Source organism: Zophobas morio, unplaced genomic scaffold, assembly GCF_036711695.1.
Source record: "Zophobas morio isolate AGI-343-1 ecotype UQ-CSIRO unplaced genomic scaffold, CSIRO_AGI_Zmor_V1 ptg000054l, whole genome shotgun sequence".
NCBI lineage: Eukaryota > Metazoa > Arthropoda > Insecta > Coleoptera > Tenebrionidae > Zophobas > Zophobas morio.
In genome coordinates, this window is record NW_026972159.1 from 2,225,600 (window position 1) to 2,245,618 (window position 20,019).

The 20,019-nt window shown below is 32.8% G+C and overlaps 1 protein-coding gene across 2 annotated transcripts in view; it reads right to left on the reverse strand.

The window, feature by feature from the left end:
* The window catches only part of LOC135142848 (uncharacterized), a 122,160-nt gene that overhangs the window by 29,010 nt on the left and 73,131 nt on the right, over nt 1-20,019 (reverse strand). The window contains exon 1 of one of the 2 annotated variants that reach the window (XM_064074625.1): nt 17,806-17,866. The exons of the other annotated variant lie outside the window; for it this stretch is intronic. The gene's annotated coding sequence lies outside the window, so the exon portion shown is untranslated. Of the gene's footprint in view, nt 1-17,805; nt 17,867-20,019 lie in introns of those variants that run through there. 2 annotated transcript variants of the gene reach the window in all.

Genomic DNA, 20,019 nt, shown 5'->3' on the forward strand with positions numbered 1-20,019 from the left:
TAAGAATGTTACGAAATTCTGTCTTTTTTTCAGTCGATAATGTTGTTGTAACAACTTGACATTCAAGTTTTAGAACGTAAAAGTTTATGCAGTTTAATAAAATTAAATCATTATGGGAGCTATTTACATTTTAATGAATTTTAATTAAACTTGAATGTGATTTTTTGGTGTCTCGGTCTACATCATTGTAGAAGTAAGTGATCGCCAATAAACTAACAAATTTGATGAAATATTCATTAATGGGAGATTAACGGCGGCTGGAAAACAGACGGCAAAAATTCGCACAAAAGGTGTGTATCGAGGAGATAAAAACAAGAATTTGAGTGTTAATCTTATCTCGCCGACACGTCGGGACCTAGAAACACGAAAGTCTGTACAAACCCCGGCATCGCGATATTTCAGGAAACGACTAAACGTTGCGTTTTATAACTCAATAACTTACGCTTTACCTAGTTGCTCCTCGCCGTACAATAAATACATCAAGGTCTGATTAAAATTAATTGACGGTAAATCGAGAGTTTTATGTGGAGACTTCTGACGCCATCCTTGTGCATTTAAATGTAAAACTCTGATTAATTAACTCTCTTATCACACCTCACTCACTCAATTTCGCATATAAATTATTAAGTTCCCCGAGCGCAAAAATGGAACGTTACTCCTCGCTTACATCGGATTCGTTTTGATAGAATCCGGTCGAACAACCTGAAGTATGAGAGCAGATCTAGCTTAAAAGATAAGACACCGCCCTATCATTATTCTCTGGATAAGTGGGATGAAACAGCAACCTTGTTAGTTGCACAAATACTCAATTAAGTATCGTATGCAAATTAGCTGAACGATCTTGTTCTGCCAATAAAATCGTTAAAGCATTGTCTGAAAGGGTGTGAAGGCTTTTTATCGGCGACGAGGGATCGTACTACATCATGTTCATGCATAACGTATAATTTAAGCAGATCATCATTCTTTACCCTTAAAAATTTCGGAGGGATTGGTACCCGCATGCCGGATTAATACAACCACTCGCTCCCATGAATCACACACCTTTACAAGTACGCTAAACCTTGTAATGATAATGTGGGGGCTTAAATCATCTTAAATCATTGGTGAAATACGTCGGGACGAGAGCCATTTCTCACTCCACGCACACCCGTGACACCGAAAAATTTGACGAAAATGCCGACGCGACGAATTAGCTTCCATTAGTGTTCGTTCCAGTTCCACAAACCTTAATCTGTATTTAATAATTAATTGTGATTCAAGGCGGCGACGCGGCTGTGACACACCAAAAGTTTTCAATTCAGCGGGCGATTTTTCTTATAGACATTACATAAAACTCGGTGTCCGTATTTGGAAAAACCAGCACATTCGGGTACTTACTGATCGCGTCGTGTTATCTTCAATGAGAGGTACAAGTCCCAATTTATGGTCAATAGACCCTCACTTTCCCTCTAAATAAGGAAAGGTATGTTAAGAAGCTCAAAATCGTTGAAGATGTAGTCGGGTGCAGCAATGCGGTTATTGTACATACAATTATTAATAAGTTTAATTTATGAACCTGATCGTGTCTCGTGTTTTTCTCTTGGTGTTAGAAAAAAAATTCAGTGGATTCGGTACGAAAAAAGTTGTTTTAAATTTATGAATGAACTTTTAAAATCGTTGCGATTATAAACGAGTAGACGATTTACGAAATTAAATCAAGTATATTGGACAAGGGGAAGGTCAATCGTCACGCCATTCAAGGTGCTCAAATTCGGCAGGTGTGCACAGTCGAGTGTTGCACAACACAAAATTACTGAAGAGAATTTAGACAATTTGCACAATTTTGAGAGCTTAGGATCATTTAACAGGAATAGAATACTAAACGCAGATGCTGGCTCTTCGTTCCTGTGAAGATTGTGTGAGATGATGATCTCGGGTTTTATTAAAAAAGGATATCAAGGTAACGGGAAACAAACATAACCAGGTATGGAAAAATTTAGAAAATGTTTCCACGTTTTCAGAAAAACTGAAAAAAGCAAAGTATTCTTCTGTATTTAAGAAATTACTTTGTTTATTATGGAAAAGCCATAAAGAAGTGTGGATAGTCAAAAAGAGAAAATTCAGAAAATATTTGCACATGTTTGAGAGCCTAGACACATTTAACAATAGAGATAGAATGCTCAACGCAGATGCTGGTTCTACTTTCTTGTCAACGAAAAGATTGTGTGAGATGAGCAAGATATTCAGCTTTTGGGTTTAATTCTTTCTGTGAAACAAAATTTCAACACAGTTGGCTTTTAATTTAGATTTACACCTTTATTGAAAAAAAAACCTTTTTTCTATATCGAAGGTGTCCAAAAAGCGGAATTTAAAAAATGTCCGTGGATGTTTGTAGTTGTATTAAAAAAAAGCTTTTTCTGTTTCGGGACAAACCATAAATAGGGGTCAACAGTAAAAAGGAGAAACATTTAGAACTCTCTCTGAAGACACTAGAGAAAGATTTTTTTAATTTTTCCAAAAACAAAATACCAAGTCTCTAAAGAATTTTCAAAGACAAAACACCAAGAAACTCGAGAGTATTTCATATTTTTCAAAAAAAAAACACAAAGGTCCATCAAGATTTCTTCATAAGTACTGTAATAAACAAAACAAAACACCACTTCATATGTTTCAAAAAACAAAACACTCCGAGATTCTTTCAAATTATTCGAAAGACAAAACACCAAGATTCTCGGAGATTCTTTCATTTTCCCAAAAAACAAAAAAACACGAAGAACTCTCAAGATTCTTTTAAAAGCTATTATAAACAAAACACCAGAGGCAGATACTTTTATATGCTTCAAAAGAGAAAACACTCCGAGATTCTTTCAAATTTTTCCAAGGATGAAACACCAAGATTCCTCGAGATTCATTCATTTTCTTCAAAAAACAAAACACCAGAAGACGCAAGATTCTTTTAAATATGTTCAAAAAAAAAAAATACGATGTTCCCCCAAGATTCTTTCAAACAAAACGCCAGGCGCTCCGAGATTCTTTTAAATTTTTCCAAAAATAACACACCATGAGTCCTCGAGATTTTTCAAATTTTTTCAAAAACAAAACATCAAGATTCCTCGAGAATCATTCACATTCTTCAAAAGATAAAACGTCAGGGGCCCCGAGATTCTTTCATATTTTCCAAAAAAAAAAACACGAAGCATCTTCAGATTCTTTCAAAAACTGTCATAAAAAACACCAGAGGCAAATTCTTTTATATGCTTCAAAAAACAAAACACCATGGGTCCTCGAAATTTTTTCCAATTTTTCCAAAGATAAAACACCAAGATTCCTCAAGATTCTTTCATTTTCTTCAAAAAACAAAACACCAGAAGACGCAAGATGCTTTTAAATATGTTAAAAAACAATGCGATGTTCCCCCAAGATTCTTTCAAACAAAACGCCAGGGGCTCCGACATTCTTTTAAATTTTTCCAAAAATAAAACACCATGAGTCCTCGAGATTTTTTCAAATTTTTTCAAAGACAAAACATCAAGATTCCTCGAGAATCATTCACATTCTTCAAAAGATAAAACGTCAGCGGCCCCGAGATTCTTTCGCATTTTCCAAAAAAAAAAAACACGAAGAATCTTCAGATTCTTTCAAAAACTGTCATAAAAAACACCACAGGCAAATTCTTTTATATGCTTCAAAAACAAAACAGCCCGAAATTCTTTCAAATTTTTCCAAAGACAAAATACCAAGTTTTCTGAGATTCTTTTATTTCTTCAAAAAACTAAACACCAGGAGTCTCAAGATTCTTTTAAATATGTTCAAAAAGAAAACACGAAGGTCCCCCAAAATTCTTTCAAACATAACGCCAGAGGCCCCGGAGATTCTTTCATATACTTTAAAAAACAAAACACCATGGGTCCTAGAAATTTTTTCCAATTTTTCCAAAGATAAAACACTAAGATTCATCGAGATTCTTTCATTTTCTTCAAAAAACAAAACTCTAAAAGACGCAAGATTCTTTTAAATTTGTTAAAAAAAAATGCGATGTTCCCCAAGATTCTTTCAAACAAAACGCCAGGCGCTCCGAGATTCTTTTAAATTTTTCCAAAAATAAAACACCATGAGTCCTCGAGATTTTTTCAAATTTTTTCAAAAACAAAACATTAAGATTCCCCGAGAATCATTCACATTCTTCAAAAGATAAAACGTCAGGGACTCCGAAATTCTTTCACATTTTCCAAAAAAAAAAAACACGAAGCATCTTCAGATTCTTTCAAAAACTGTCATAAAAAACACCAGAGGCAAATTCTTTTATATCGTTCAAAATACAAAACACTCCAAGATTCTTTCAAATTTTGCCAAAAACAAAACACCAAGTTTTCTGAGATTCTTTCATTTCTTCAAAAAACTAAACCCCAAGAGTCCCAAGATTATTTTAAATATATTAAAAAAAAAAACACGAAGATCCCCCAAAATTCTTTCAAACATAACGCCAGAGGCCCCGGAGATTCTTTCATATCCTTCAAAAAATAAAACACCATGGGTTCTCGAGATTTTTTCCAATTTTTCCAAAGATAAAACACCAAGATTCCTCGGGATTCTTTAATTTTCTTCAAAAAACAAAACACCAGAAGACGCAAGATTCTTTTGAATTTGTTAAAAAAAAAGCGATGTTCGCCAAGATTCTTTCAAAAAAACGCCAAAAATAAAACACTATGAGTACTCCAGATTTTTTCAAATTTTTTCAAAGGCAAAACATCAAGATTCCCCGAGAATTCTTCAAAAGATAAAATGTCAGGGGCCCCGAGGTTCTAGATTCTTTCATTAGAACTGTCATTCCAAAAAACAAAACACTTCGAGATTCTTTCAAATTTTTCCAGAGACAAAATACCAAGATTATTTCAACTTCTTCAAAAAACAAAACACCAGGAGTATCAAGATTTCTTGAAATATTTAAAAAAAAAACACCATGGGTCCTCGACATTCTTTAAAATTTTTCCAAACACAAATCACCAAAATTCCCCGAGATTCTTTCATATTTTTCAAAAAACAAAACACCAAGAGCCCCGAGATTGTTTTATATAAAAAAAAAACACGAAAGCCCCCTATGATTCTTTCAAACAAAACGAGTCCCGAAACACTTTTAAATTTTTCCAAAAACAAAACACCAAAAGTCCATAAGATTCTTTTAAATTTTTCTAAAGACAAGAGGTTTTGAGATTCCTTCAAATTTTTCCAAACACAAAATACCAAGGTCCTCTGAGATCCTTTTATAACCTTCAAAAAACAAAACACCAGGAGCCCCGAGATTTTTTTATATTAAAAAAAAACACGAAAGCTCCCTATGATTCTTAAAAAAAAAACGAGCCCCAAGATACTTTTAAATTTTTCCAAAAATAAAACAGCAAAAGTCTTTAACATTCTTTCAAAGGTCTTCAAGATCCTGTGAAATTTTTTCAAAGACAAAATTCCAAGGTCCCCTGAGATCCTTTCATAATCTTCAAAAAACAGAACACCATGAGCCACGAGATTCTTTTAAATTTTTCCAAAACATCATTGGACCTCGAAACTCTTTCGAAATTTTCCAAACACAAAACACCAGGATCCCTGAGATTCTTTCATATTTTTCAAAAAGCAAAACACCAGGTGCCCCGAATTTTTTTTTTTTTTTTAAACACGAAGGCCTCCTAAGATTCTTTCAAACAAAACACCAAAAATCTCTTTCAAATTTTTCCAAAGACAAAACACCAAGAGCCCCGAGACTTTTTACATTCACTTTTAAATTTTTCCAAAAACAAAACACCAAGAGTCCTCGAGATTCTTTCAGGTGCTTCAAAAAACAGAACACCTCGAGCCCAGAGATTCTTTTAAATTTTTCCAAAAATGATACACCATGGGTCCTCGAAACTCTTTCAAATTTTTCTAAAGACAAAATACCAAGATCCTAGAGATTCTTTAATGTTTTTTGAAAAACAAAACACCTAGAGCCCCCAGATACTTTTAAATTTTCCCAAAAACAAAACACCAAGAGTCCCCGAAAATCTTTCAAATTATTCCAAAGTAAAACGCCAAAGATCTTCGAGATCTCTTAAATTTTTCTAAAAACAAAACACCTGCCTTTAGGCTCTTTTACATCTTTCCAAAGAATCTTTCAAATTTTTCAAAGGATTTCGGTGTTTTATTTTTGAAAGAAATTGAAAGAATCTGCAAGGTCCTTGGTGTTTTTGAAAGAATTTGAAAGACCAGACCTGACTTGGTCTGCCTTGAGTTGAGCAGATCAAACCAGGTCAGAGTAGACCCGAGCAGACGAATTACGAAATCAAACGAAAATTAAAACGTATTTGACCACAATTGAAGAATCATAATTTTCAGAAATTCAGTGTTGTAGGATAAATGGTAAAATAAAATCGTAGTAATAAAGAAATATCAGTTATGCGTTATGACAATATTTTCAGGAGGTTTGTGTCCGCTCAGAGGTGTGATTTTAGCCACAATTTAATATAGTAACAATTTAGGTTAAGGTTGTTGCTACACTGAAATAGGCAAGAAAAAACATCGATTGCAGAACTTACGGAAAAAACTAATTGCTGTTAACATTATTACATAATTATTTTTGGCGAAGATACTGAATATCGGAATTTCACTTACTACCAACGTTGTATCAAGTTGTTTTAATCCACCTCATCTAAACAACATATTTATATGTGGATAACTCTTGTAGGACACGTTCCTGAAAAAAATATTTACGTGTAACAGCATGTTTATTTTGGCTTGGTTAAGTGTAACAGGATAGCCTTAGCCATTGTGACGCTCTGAAGCCGCCTCCGAAGGAGCAGATACTCACTGTAAACAACTCCTGGAAACGTTTAGTACAGTATAGAAGGTCAAGATTGTTTTCATTTTTAGTACGTTTTTGCATGTCAAGCAACAATTTTTAAAAACATTACCATTGTTGACTGCTGTGAATTAAACTATAAAATTCTTTTTCATTCCATTGTGGTCGTCCAATTTTTTTTCCTATCCGAATCGGCGACGGCTCTCAATTAATCGGCATTCCCTGATTGCGCTTTCATCCCAAAAATGCGTCCTTCTTGTTCTCTTATTTAATTTTATCAAACGAAATATTCACCGAAACCGGTATCTTTTATTTATGACGGTGAATATTGCAGATTGCATTTTTAAGTTAAGTAAATGTCGTTTCGAAGTGTTTGATTTAATCCGATTATAAGCTTAGAGATTATTCTACTGAGTATTTATTGCTGTCCGTTCACATACGCTTTTATAATATTCTAAATTTCTCGCTAACGCTATTAGTTTCACTTGGTTTGTGGGTGGTCACTGCCCTCGTTATGAACCAATAACTAACAATGGTATTTTTTTGACAAGCCACAATAAATGTACCGAGGGAGTTAATTGCTTTCGTTCCGTGAGGCAAAGACAAGGTAGAACTAGCTGCCAAGGCGCACATGTTGTTTATGGAATTTTTCGTTTGATAAATAGCGTATTGATTTATATTAGATCGTGTTCCGCGATATTGGAAGGGGGATAGTAGCAGGCAAGAGAAATTAACGTTTCAGGCCTGCCGACAGATTTATTATTATCTAATAAAACAAAAATTATATATAATGAAACACCTGATGTGCGGACTACAGCTTCCTTGTATTCATTTTTTTCTTTTACTTACTTAACTTAAGTACATACATTTGCTATACCACTTTTTATATATGTCGAAGTATGAAAAAAACAACGTGAAAGCTGTAGAAAGAGACAGAAGGTATGAATAATTAATGCTATTCTAGTTCAAGAGAAAAGGTGAAGAGAAATACATACATCAAATTTGAAAAAATCCAAAAATGAACGGCGGATTAACCTCGAGAAACTTTATATTAGGAAAGTGCGAAGTATAAATGCATAGATCACAAAGTGTGAAGGGTACTCTAGACTCTAGAAAGGGAAAGCTAAAAAATGTAAGTAATGTACGAAGGAAACCAAAAACAAGGACAGCCTTAAAAATTATTACAAAAATCGGTTTTTGATGGAGAATTAATATAGGATGAATAATAAAAATGGAATAATATAAAAAATCCCATACTTTACTTGAAGGCAAGTACGGCCCTGAAAATGAGTCAAAAGTGGAAAGAATTGATACTGCATGTCGAATCTTTCGGATGAAATTTGAGCTGCTTGACTTTTAAATCACACCATGATAATTTAATGTTCTATTGTTGTTGCTGAACGACACCTCATTAAGCATCGCTGATGACCCATTTAAAGCAGGTGTCACAGATTCTTGGATGAGATGACACAAAGGGTCAAAGATCGCTTTTTTCTTTGTCGAAATTTCTACCGGTTTGGTGGTTCGTAGTTTGTAATTAATTTTACTTTTGTGGTTTTTCTGTATCCGGTTTTGCGGCGCCAAGTGAACAATGTCGTTTGCGGTTGTGAGAAGTCAAAATTATCTGTTTATCGTTTTTCGAAAATCCGGAAATTAATGGTAATTTAATGTTCTCTATAAACACCGGCAACTTGAAAAGCCAATCGCTTTTATTCGTTTCAAATTGTTCTTACAAACAACAATTAAGGGTAATTAACTAAAATATAATTATTATAATTACGCATCAAGTTCATAAGTCATTTACAAAATGCAAATACCCTGAAGGTACGGGCATAAATTAAAGGTTATTCCAAGTCGGCACTTACGGTATGAAGAGTTTAAAGGAAATAAATTAAATTCCAGGCAATAACCTTGCAAAACCATCGGCTTAAGATTTTATTCGGAGGACAGTGTGAAGACTTGTAAAATAAATCCGTTTTTCTCTCAACAATTGAAAATAAATTCACAGCAGAGACTATAATAAAGTCAAAAAGTACGATAAATATTTAAAAAATCCACCTTTTATGAGTCAAATTTCTGTTTTATGTCTTTTTCATTTTTGTTTCATCTTCATTTAGTACTTTAAACTAATTTCAGTCCTCGAGATTTTGTCAGCATATCTCCAATTAACTCAATTTTACCCTCATATTTCTACATACTGCTCTAATTCTAGACGAAGTTATTTTCTCTTTCTTCATTCTCACATCTAAGCGACAAATGGAACTTAAAACATTTATAGTTTTTCCGGATATAGAGAACAAGTTTTTTTTAAATAAAACTGAACATATAAATTAAGAAATAAAGCCAAGTGTGTTGGAATCTTTCTCCGACAGAAAAAATCACTCTATTTCTTTATAACAAGAAGGACCAGCATCTGCGGTGAACATTCTGTCTTTAATCTTAAATTTTTCTAGGCTCTCTGAAGGCAAGGAAATAGTTTCTAAATTCTCCATTTTTTGACTGTCCACACCTATTTATAGTTTTCTCTGATAAAAAGAGAGTGTTTTTTTAAATAAAGATACAGTTTTGAATTAAAAATCAACTGTATTAAAATACTGTCCGACAAAAAGAATTAAGCTTACTAGTCTTACACTCTTCCTCTTCACTGTTATCTTTTGAAGAATGTGAATGATTCTCGAGGAATCTTGATGTTTTGTCTTTGAAAAAATTTGAAAAAATCTCAAGGACTCATGGTGTTTTATTTTTGGAAAAATTTAAAAGAATCTCGGAGCGCCTGGCGTTTTGTTTGAAAGAAACTTGGGGAAACATCGTATTTCTTTTAAACATATTTAAAAGAATCTTGCATCTTCTGGTGTTTTGTTTTTTGAAGAAAATGAAAGAATCTCGAGGAATCTTGGTGTTTTATCTTTGGAAAAACTGGAAAAAATCTTGAGAACCCATGGTGTTTTGTTTTTTGAAGGATATGAAAGAATCTCCGGGGCCTCTAGCGTTATGTTTGAAAGAATTTTGGGTGATCTTCGTGTTTTTTCTTTTTTGAACATATATAAAAGAATGTTGAGACTCCTGGGGTTTAGTTTTTTGAAGAAATGAAAGAATCTCAGGGAACTTGATAGTTTTTAAAAGAATCTGAAGATTCTTGTTTTTGTTGGAAAATATGAAAGAATGTCGGGGCCCCTGACGTTTTATCTTTTGAAGAATGTGAATGATTATCGGGGAATCTTGATGTATTGTCTTTGAAAAAATTTGAAAAAATCTCGAGGACCCATGGTGTTTTATTTTTGGAAAAATTTAAAAAAATCTCGGGGCTCCTGGCGTTTTGTTTGAAAGAATCTTGGAGAAACTTCGGTTTTTTTTTTAACCTATTTAAAATAATTTTGAGTCTTCTGGTGTTTTGTTTTTTGAAGAAAATGAAAGAATCTCGAGGAATCTTGATGTTTCTTTGGAAAAATTGGAAAAAATCTCGGTAACCCATGGTGTTTTGTTTTTTGTAGGATGTGAAAGGATCTGCGAGGCCTCTGGCGTTATGAAATTTCACTAAATACATTTTCTTGTAGATTTCGGGCCCCAGAAGTCATATCCGCTTTCATTTCTTCGATATCTCCAATGGTTCTTCCAAAATCGCCCTTTGAAATGTAGAAAATGTGCAAAATACCACCAATTTTAGGGCCAATTTTCAACAAAATTTTCGAAATTTCACTAAATACATTTTCTTGTAGATTTCAAGCCCCAGAAGTCATATCCGCTTTCATTTCTTCGATATCTCCAATGGTTCTTCCAAAATCGCCTTTTGAAATGTACAAAAATGTGCAAAATACCACCAATTCTTGGACCAATTTTCAACAAAATTTTGAAATTTCACTAAATACATTTTCTTGTAGATTTCGAGCCCCAGAAGTCATATCCACTTTCATTTCTTCGATATCTCCAATGGTTCTTCCAAAATCGCCCTTTGAAATGTACAAAAATGTGCAAAATACCACCAATTTTTGAGCCAATTTTCAACAAAATTTTCGAAATTTTACTAAATACATTTTCTTGTAGATTTCGGGCCCCAGAAGTTATATCCGCTTTCATTTCTTCGATATCTCCAATGGTTGTTCCAAAATCGCCCTTTGAAATGTACAAAAATGTGCAAAATACCACCAATTTTAGGGCCAATTTTCAACAAAATTTTCGAAATTTTACTAAATACATTTTCTTGTAGATTTCGGGCCCCAGAAGTCATATCCGCTTTCATTTCGTTGATATCTCCAATGGTTCTTCCAGAATCGTCCTATGAAATGTACAAAAATGTGCAAAATCCCACCAATTTTTGGACCAATTTTCAACAAAATTTTCGAAATTTCACTAAATACATTTTCTTGTAGATTTCGGGTCCCAGAAGTCATATCCGCTTTCATTTCTTCGATATCTCCAATGGTTCTTCCAAAATCGCCCTTTGAAATGTACAAAATGTGCAAAATACCACCAATTTTAGGGCCAATTTTCAACAAAATTTTCGAAATTTTACTAAATACATTTTCTTGTAGATTTCGGGCCCCAGAAGTCATATCCGCTTCCATTTCTTTGATATTTCCAATGGTTCTTCCAGAATCGTCTTATGAAATGTACAAAAATGTGCAAAATACCACCAATTTTAGGGCCAATTTTCAACAAAATTTTCGAAATTTTACTAAATACATTTTCTTGTAGATTTCGGGCTCCAGAAGTCATATCCGATTTCATTTCGTCGATATCTCCAATGGTTCTTCCAAAATCGCCCCTTGAAATGTACAAAAATGTGCAAAATCCCATCAATTTTTGGGCCAATTTTCAACAAAATTTTCGAAATTTTACTAAATACATTTTCTTGTAGATTTCGGGTTCTAGAAGTCATATCCGCTTTCATTTCTTCGATATCTCCAATGGTTCTTCCAAAATCGCCCTTTGAAATGTAAAAAAATGTGCAAAATCCCACCAATTCTTGGACCAATTTTCAACAAAATTCTCGAAATTTCACTAAATACATTTTCTTGTAGATTTCGGGCCCCAGAAGTCATAACCGCTTTCATTTCTTCGATATCTCCAATGGTTCTTCCAAAATCGCCCTTTGAAATGTACAAAAATGTGCAAAATCCCACCAATTCTTGGACCAATTTTCAACAAAATTCTCGAAATTTCACTAAATACATTTTCTTGTAGATTTCGGGCCCCAGAAGTCATATCCGCTTTCATTTCTTCGATAACTCCAATGGTTCTTCCAAAATCGCCATTTGAAATGTACAAAAATGTGCAAAATACCACCAATTTTTGGGCCAATTTTCAACAAAATTTTCGAAATTTCACTAAATACATTTTCTTGTAGATTTCGGGCCCCAGAAGTCATAACCGCTTTCATTTCTTCGATATCTCCAATGGTTCTTCCAAAATCGCCCTTTGAAATGTACAAAAATGTGCAAAATCCCACCAATTCTTGGACCAATTTTCAACAAAATTCTCGAAATTTCACTAAATACATTTTCTTGTAGATTTCGGGCCCCAGAAGTCATATCCGCTTTCATTTCTTCGATAACTCCAATGGTTCTTCCAAAATCGCCATTTGAAATGTACAAAAATGTGCAAAATACCACCAATTTTTGGGCCAATTTTCAACAAAATTTTCGAAATTTCACTAAATACATTTTCTTGTAGATTTCGGGCCCCAGAAGTCATAACCGCTTTCATTTCTTCGATATCTCCAATGGTTCTTCCAAAATCACCCTTTGAAATGTACAAAAATGTGCAAAATACCACCAATTTTTGAGCCAATTTTCAACAAAATTTTCGAAATTTTACTAAATACATTTTCTTGTAGATTTCGGGCCCCAGAAGTCATATCCACTTTCATTTCTTCGATATCTCCAATGGTTCTTCCAGAATCGTCCTTTGAAATGTACAAAAATGTGCAAAATACCACCAATTTTTGAGCCAATTTTCAACAAAATTTTCGAAATTTCACTAAATACATTTTCTTGTAGATTTCTGGCTTCAGAAGTCATATCCGCTTTCATTTCTTCGATATCTCCAATGGTTCTTCCAAAATAGCCCTTTGAAATGTACAAAAATGTGCAAAATACCACCAATTTTAGGGCCAATTTTCAACAAAATTTTCGAAATTTTATTAAATACATTTTCTTCTAGATTTCGGGCCCCAGAAGTCATATCCGCGTTCATTTCTTTGATATCTCCAATGGTTCTTCCAGAATCGTCCTATGAAATGTACAAAAATGTGCAAAATACCACCAATTCTTGGACCAATTTTCAACAAAATTTTAGAAATTTCGCTAAATACATTTTGTTGTAGATTTCGGGCCCGAGAAGTCATATCCGCTTTCATTTCTTCGATATCTCCAATGTTTCTTCCAAAATCGCCCTTTGAAATGTACAAAAATGTGCAAAATACCACCAATTTTTGGGCCAATTTTCAACAAAATTTTCGAAATTTCACTAAAAACATTTTCTTGTAGATTTCGGGCCCCAGAAGTCATATCCGCTTTCATTTCTTTGATATCTCCAATGGTTCTTCCAAAATTGCCCTTTGAATTGTACAAAAATGTGGAAAATACCACCAATTTTAGGGCCAATTTTCAACAAAATTTTCGAAATTTTACTAAATACATTTTCTTGTAGATTTCGGGCCCCAGAAGTCATATCCGCTTTCATTTATTCGATATCTCCAATGGTTCTTCCAAAATCGTCCTTTGAAATTTACAAAAATGTGTAAAATACCACCAATTCTTGGACCAATTTTCAACAAAATTTTCGAAAGAATTTTGGGGGACCTACGTTGTTTTTTTTAACATATTTAAAAGAATCTTGAGACTCCAGGTGCTTTGTTTTTTGAAGAAAATGAAAGAATCTCGACGAATCTTGGTGCTTTATCTTTGGAAAAATTTGAAAATTTGAAAGAATCTCGGGGTGTTTTGCTTTTTGAAGCATATAAAAGAATTTGCCTCTGCTATTTTTTATGACAGTTTTTGAAAGAATCTGAACATTCTTCGTGTTTTTTTTTGAAAAATATGAAAGACTCTCGGAGCCTCTGACGTTTTATCTTTTGAAAAATGTGAATGATTCTCGGGAAATCTTGATGATTTATTTTTGAAAAAATTTGAAAAATTCTCGAGGACTCATGGTATTTTATTTTTTGAAAAATTTGAAAGAATTTCGAGGCCCCTGGCGTTTTGTTTCAAAGAATCTTGGGGGAACTTTGTACTTTTTTTTTTAATACATTTAAGAGAATCTTGCGTCTTCTGGTGTCTGTTTTTTTTTTTGAAGAAAAAGACATTTGTGTGTTTTTTTTTTGGAAAAATTTGAAAGAATCTCTCTTTAACATCATCTTCAAATACGCTATGTGGCGTCATATCAGTCAAAATAAAAGGGGTTTTACACAGAATAATCCTTAAACGATAACGAAAATTTTAAATATATTTTTTTTAAATAAGTAGCTCAAAATGTAATCAATTCCTATCTTCATGTCCCTTAAATTATGTGAATTGAATGAATATACAATGTTCTACAAAAGAGAACACTGACTTTTTTTAATAAAAATAATAATTATAATAATATTTATTCCTACAGCTACCACCCAATTACAGGAATAATATCAAATTTTTTATTTTTAACAAAATCACAAATTCAAAAAGCAAATACAGGGTGTCTATAAATGACTGAGGCAAATTTTTGTGTTGGCAATTCTGAATTATTGGCAGCAATGCTAGTACTTATATCAATTCAGAGTTGTTAATTTTGAAACTTGAAAATAAGTTGCCAACCTGACAAAAAAATAAAAAATTTAATTAATTTTGTACACACTTATATTTTAATAATTTCGTGCAGATGGTACAATGTTAACCAAAATTTGTCCAATCATCACCCCGTCTTCACCATTTGTAGAACTAAAAGCAGAAAATGGAAAAGAAGAAAAAAATATATTTTAGGGAAAAGTAAGAAAAAAATATCTGAATATAAAAACTACAGAGAAGTTGCATCTGTGTTTTACACGAGAAAATTAACCTGTCTTGATTCCTTTATTTTTATTGGAATTTTTTTTTCGAATTGTCTCGGAAAATTAGCTGTAGCTGTTCATTTTCAAAATTTTAACGCAGGGTCAGAATATGTATGTCTAAAATTTGAGTCAATTATTTGAATTAGAATTATTGGTAAAGTGGTTTGGGACAACTGTTATCCACAATATAATTGTTACCAAGATAAAGTTTTAGCCATGTTTTAAAATTACCTGAACCGAAAATGTATGTTTAAACGCTATTAGTTTTTATACAATTTTACCAACTTTAAACCAAAAAAAAAACTCTAGATTACCATCTCAATGCTTTTCATCTCTTCGTCACGATTGTGCATATTGACACTTGACTAGAAGATACATCGCCGATGACGCACCGATCATCCAATACTGTTTTATTTTCAATTTGCCTTAACAATCTTCTTGTTTCATTATTGAAGCTGACAATGATTAATGCACCATTACACGATCGTTGAGTTTGTTTACTGTCAAACTTCTTCAAGCGTAACAGTTCAAAAGGTTAAAAATTGTAAGCTTTACCCTCAGTTAAACCGCTGAAACCGCATTCATTTAACGTGTGTAAAAAATAATAACTATTATTGCACCTAATGGCTCTATTGTCGACTACCATGTCTGCAGTTACTCCGTCGTCTGCAGCTTTATGGCCGGAATTAATGTTATTAATTACCTCTAAGCTTTCTCAATTGACGACGACAAGGCTGTTTTTAATTATAGTAAATAACTCGACAAAGAATGAACCAAGACGTGTTCATAAGATTAACATTTTGAAATGATTTGCATATTTAATGAGTACGTAGAGGTATGATGCGTTAAACAAATTCGTTTATTGCGTTTATGCAACAGGTCACGATTGTTACGTTGCGTAAAGTTGACGCGTTTTGACAACCTGTGGAAAACAGGCGAGCGCCGAAATTAGAAGCTTAAATAACTTGTTACTTTTATTGATCGCTTTAAACATCAAGAATGACATTTATGGCAAATAATAAAAATAGGTGGGTATCAATGGCATCAAATCGTATTAGTGAGAATTTAAATTCAGGATTTTTATCTTACTTTATGCTACTTAAGAATTATCATATTGTTTTAAGTGGAAACACCCACGGCGGCAGACAGATAAAAGTAAAATCACAATTGTCTGGAATTGCTTTAACTTTTTTACGACCGGAGCAGGTTGGAAATACAAAAATCCGCACCATTTATGCTATTAGTGTCGTCTTTGTTAACGTCTTCGTGCGAGCAGGATTTCTACCGAGGCTTTGAAAACGCGATTGTATGCAACATATGCGTGCTATAATAATAATTTAGACGCCTCGCTGATGAAGTGGTCGCTGCAATAAGACTCTTATCGTAACGCTTCTCGTCCGACTATAAAAGATATATCACCTACAGATAATTTCTCTACCTTGTACGCGTAAGCTGTGCTGAACCCGTCGACTGATACACCATTGTAGACTTTAATGGCACCACTTGCGATACAAAGTCGGTTTTTTCACACAATGAAAACCGCATGTGCGTTCCTACTTTTCAAATCCTCAAATCATAAATTCCTCCATCAACTAGTTACTAATTGGCGTCAGCGCGTTATTTTTATTTGGGACTTTTAAATGTGATGAAACTCACGTTTTCCAGATTGCACTTCACGAACGCTTTAAATCAATCTCGCCCGTAATTCCTTTTTCAAAGATTTCTGGTTTTTAAATTATCGACTTTTAGTCGGCGTTGCGTGACTCTTAACAACGTCTCACCATATAACTGGTCTTTATCTTTGATCTGCTATTACAAAATTAATGAAACGACCAATTTATTTTTTAGCTAGAATTTCCGAATCCTGGTGCATTTTCGTGCGGTTTGCCGAATGGGCGAAGACGGGGGACTAAATTGCCACCTGGGTGGAGACCGAATTAAAGAATTAATGCGTTTATGAGAAAATGAATTTTCTGCGTCATGCTACCTTATTGGTGTAATTTGAGTAGGTAGTGATAGTTATGTTATTTAGACATGCCCAAGAAAAATATTGTAAAATTCCATGTTGTTTTTGCATGGTCGCGTTCCAGAGAACGGCGTTGTTCTCGGCTCGTTCAAATGTAACACAGCGACTGACATATTTATCAGAATTTATGGCAGGAATTCGATTATTTTCGTTACTTTTACTATATAACAAAAATGTGTACTATCTATCTGGGTTTTGTCGAGGAGATTTTTTGTATGGTCGAATCTGCAATAAATTTCAAACAATGTTACTTTGAAAATCAAGCGTTATGTTACCAGTTTTATAAAAGTTGAAACTTAGTTTTTTGTAACCACCTTTCTAACGTTAAAATTAACATAATATAAATTTCACAACGTATAAAGACGTAAAAGAATACGTCTCTAGTTACGAAGTTCTAACTAGCGATGTAAAAAGATAAACTGGACGGCTTTAAAAAACGTCGTCGTAATTAAAGCAATATAAAACATTTGAATTTCTTGATGATGTTATTAAGTTCGTCGTTAGATGTTCTTTGAATACGTAATGTTCTATAAAAAACGAAAAAAAAAGACGGTACAATATGAAAAGGTAACTATGGGTACGTTGCTTGGCTCTGAGATCATTAATTTTTTCCCTAGATTTTTCAGCGATCTCTAAACGCAAAGAAACAGAAACTGCTGAAATAACAGTGAGATGTCATTAAAAGTTCTCAGAAGTCGTCACCTTTTAATGTGAACGCAGCAGAGGGAATTCTTTTATTTAAAGCCCCATATATTTTTTCTTATCTTCTTAGTTTAAGTTCCTAACTATATTTCGTTAAAATACTCAAAAATTTCAGGTTTATCACGAATTTTAATTAGAAACTCATGACAATTCGAACTTTGATATAATTATTATTAAGAATGGTGATCGAGAGACGTCATCTTTTAGTCTGAAAAGCGCAGCAGAGGGAAATTTTTACTTCACACTTACTTTCTTTAATATAATCATTGTCTTCCAATTCGCTTCAAATTCTTATCTATGTATCGTATTTAGTCAAACTTGCCCAAAATTTCAGGATTATCATCAATTTTTACCTAAAAACTGCTCCAACACCTGAGCGTTGAGATATCGTTAAAACATGTCCTCAGAAAACGTCACCATTTAATTTGATTAAGTGCCGTACAGGGATTTTTTTTGAAGTTCCACATATTTTTTTAAATTCTCGTTTTATTTCAAGTTCTAACGAATTAAAAATTCAGTCACATTACTAAAAAATTTCAGGATCATGACAAATTTTCGATAGAAACTACTCAAAGATTTAAATTTTGAGAACATTGTCGTTAAAAATAGTCATCAGAAGGTGTCACAGTTTAGTCTGATCAAGTGCAGCAGAGGGGAATTTTTAGTCCAAAGGGTGATAATTTTTATTATTTTTTTAACATAAAAAGTCACTGCTTCCAATTCACTTCAAATCCTTATCGTATTTAGTCAAATTACTCCAAAATCTCAGGACTATCTCCAATTTTCATGAAAAATTGTTCCAGTACCTGAATGCTGAAATGTCATTAAAATTTATTCCAAGAAAACGTCATTTTTTATTCTAATTAAGTGTAGCAGAGGAAACTTTTTTAGTTCAACATATATTTTTTATCATTCTCGTTTCACTTCAAGTCTTTAACGATGTAAATATTTAACCAAATTACTAAAAAATTTCAGGATTTTTCGCAAATTTTCATTAAAAACTACTCAAAAGTCACAACTTTGAGATAATTATCATTAAGAATGGTGATCATAAGACGTCACCATTTAGTCTGATTAGATGCAGCAGAGGGGAATTTTTACTTCACACTTACTTTCTTTAATATAATCATTGTCTTCCAATTCGCTTCAAATTCTTATCTATGTATCGTATTTAGTCAAACTTCTCCAAAATTTCAGGATTATCATCAATTTTTACTTAAAAACTGCTCCAACATCTGAGCGTTGAGATATCGTTAAGACATGTCCTCAAAAAACGTCACCATCTAATTTGATTAAGTGCCGTACAGGGATTTTTTTTTAAGTTCCACATATTTTTTTAAATTCTCGTTTCACTTCAAGTTCTAACGATGTAAAAATTCAGTCACGATACTAAAAAATTTCAGGATCATGACAAATTTTCGATAGAAACTACTCAAAGATTTAAATTTTGAGATAATTGTCGTTAAAAATGGTCATCAGAAGGTGTCACAGTTTAGTCTGATCAAGTGCAGCAGAGGGGAATTTTTAGTCCGAACGGTGATTATTTTTATTATTTTTTTAACATAAAAAAATCACTGCTTCCAATTCACTTCAAATCCTTATCGTATTTAGTCAAATTACTTCAAAATCTCAGGACTATCACCAATTTTCATGAAAAATTGTTCCAATACCTGAATGCTGAAATGTCATTAAAATTTATTCTAAGAAAACGTCATTATTTATTCTAATTAAGTATAGCAGAGGAATTTTTTTTTTAATTCAACATATATATTTTTTAATTCTCGTTTCACTTCAACTCTTTAACGATGTAAATATTTAGCCAAAATATTCAAAAATTTCAGAATTTTTCAGAATTTTCGTTAGAAACTCCTCAAAAATCAAAACTTTCGAGATAATTATATTAAGAATGGTGATCAGAAGACGTCACCATTTAGTCAGATTAAGTGCAGCAGAGGGGAATTATTAATTCAAAGGTCCACAGGTTATTATTATTTTTTTAATATAAAAAAGCCACTGGTCTCCAATTCACTTCAAATCTTTACTTACGTATTATATTTAGTCAAAATTTTCAAAAATTTCAGGATCATTACCAATTTTCATTAAAAACTGCTCCAATACCTGAACGTTGACATGCCATCAATACTTATTTTCAGAAAACATCACCGTTTAATCTGATAAAGTGCAACAGATGGAAATTTTTTCTTTAAAGCTAGACATATATATTTTTTTATTCTAGTCTCACTTCAAGTCTTTAACGATGTAAATATTTATTCAAAATGCTCAAAAATTTAAGGATTATCACAAATTTTCATTAGAAACTGTTCACACATTCGAAATTTGAAACAATTATCATTAAGAATTCTCATCAGAAGACGTCACCATTAAGTCTGACTATGTGCAGCAGATGGGCATTCTTAGTTCAAAGATCCACCAAATATAATTATTTTTTTAATTAAAAAAACT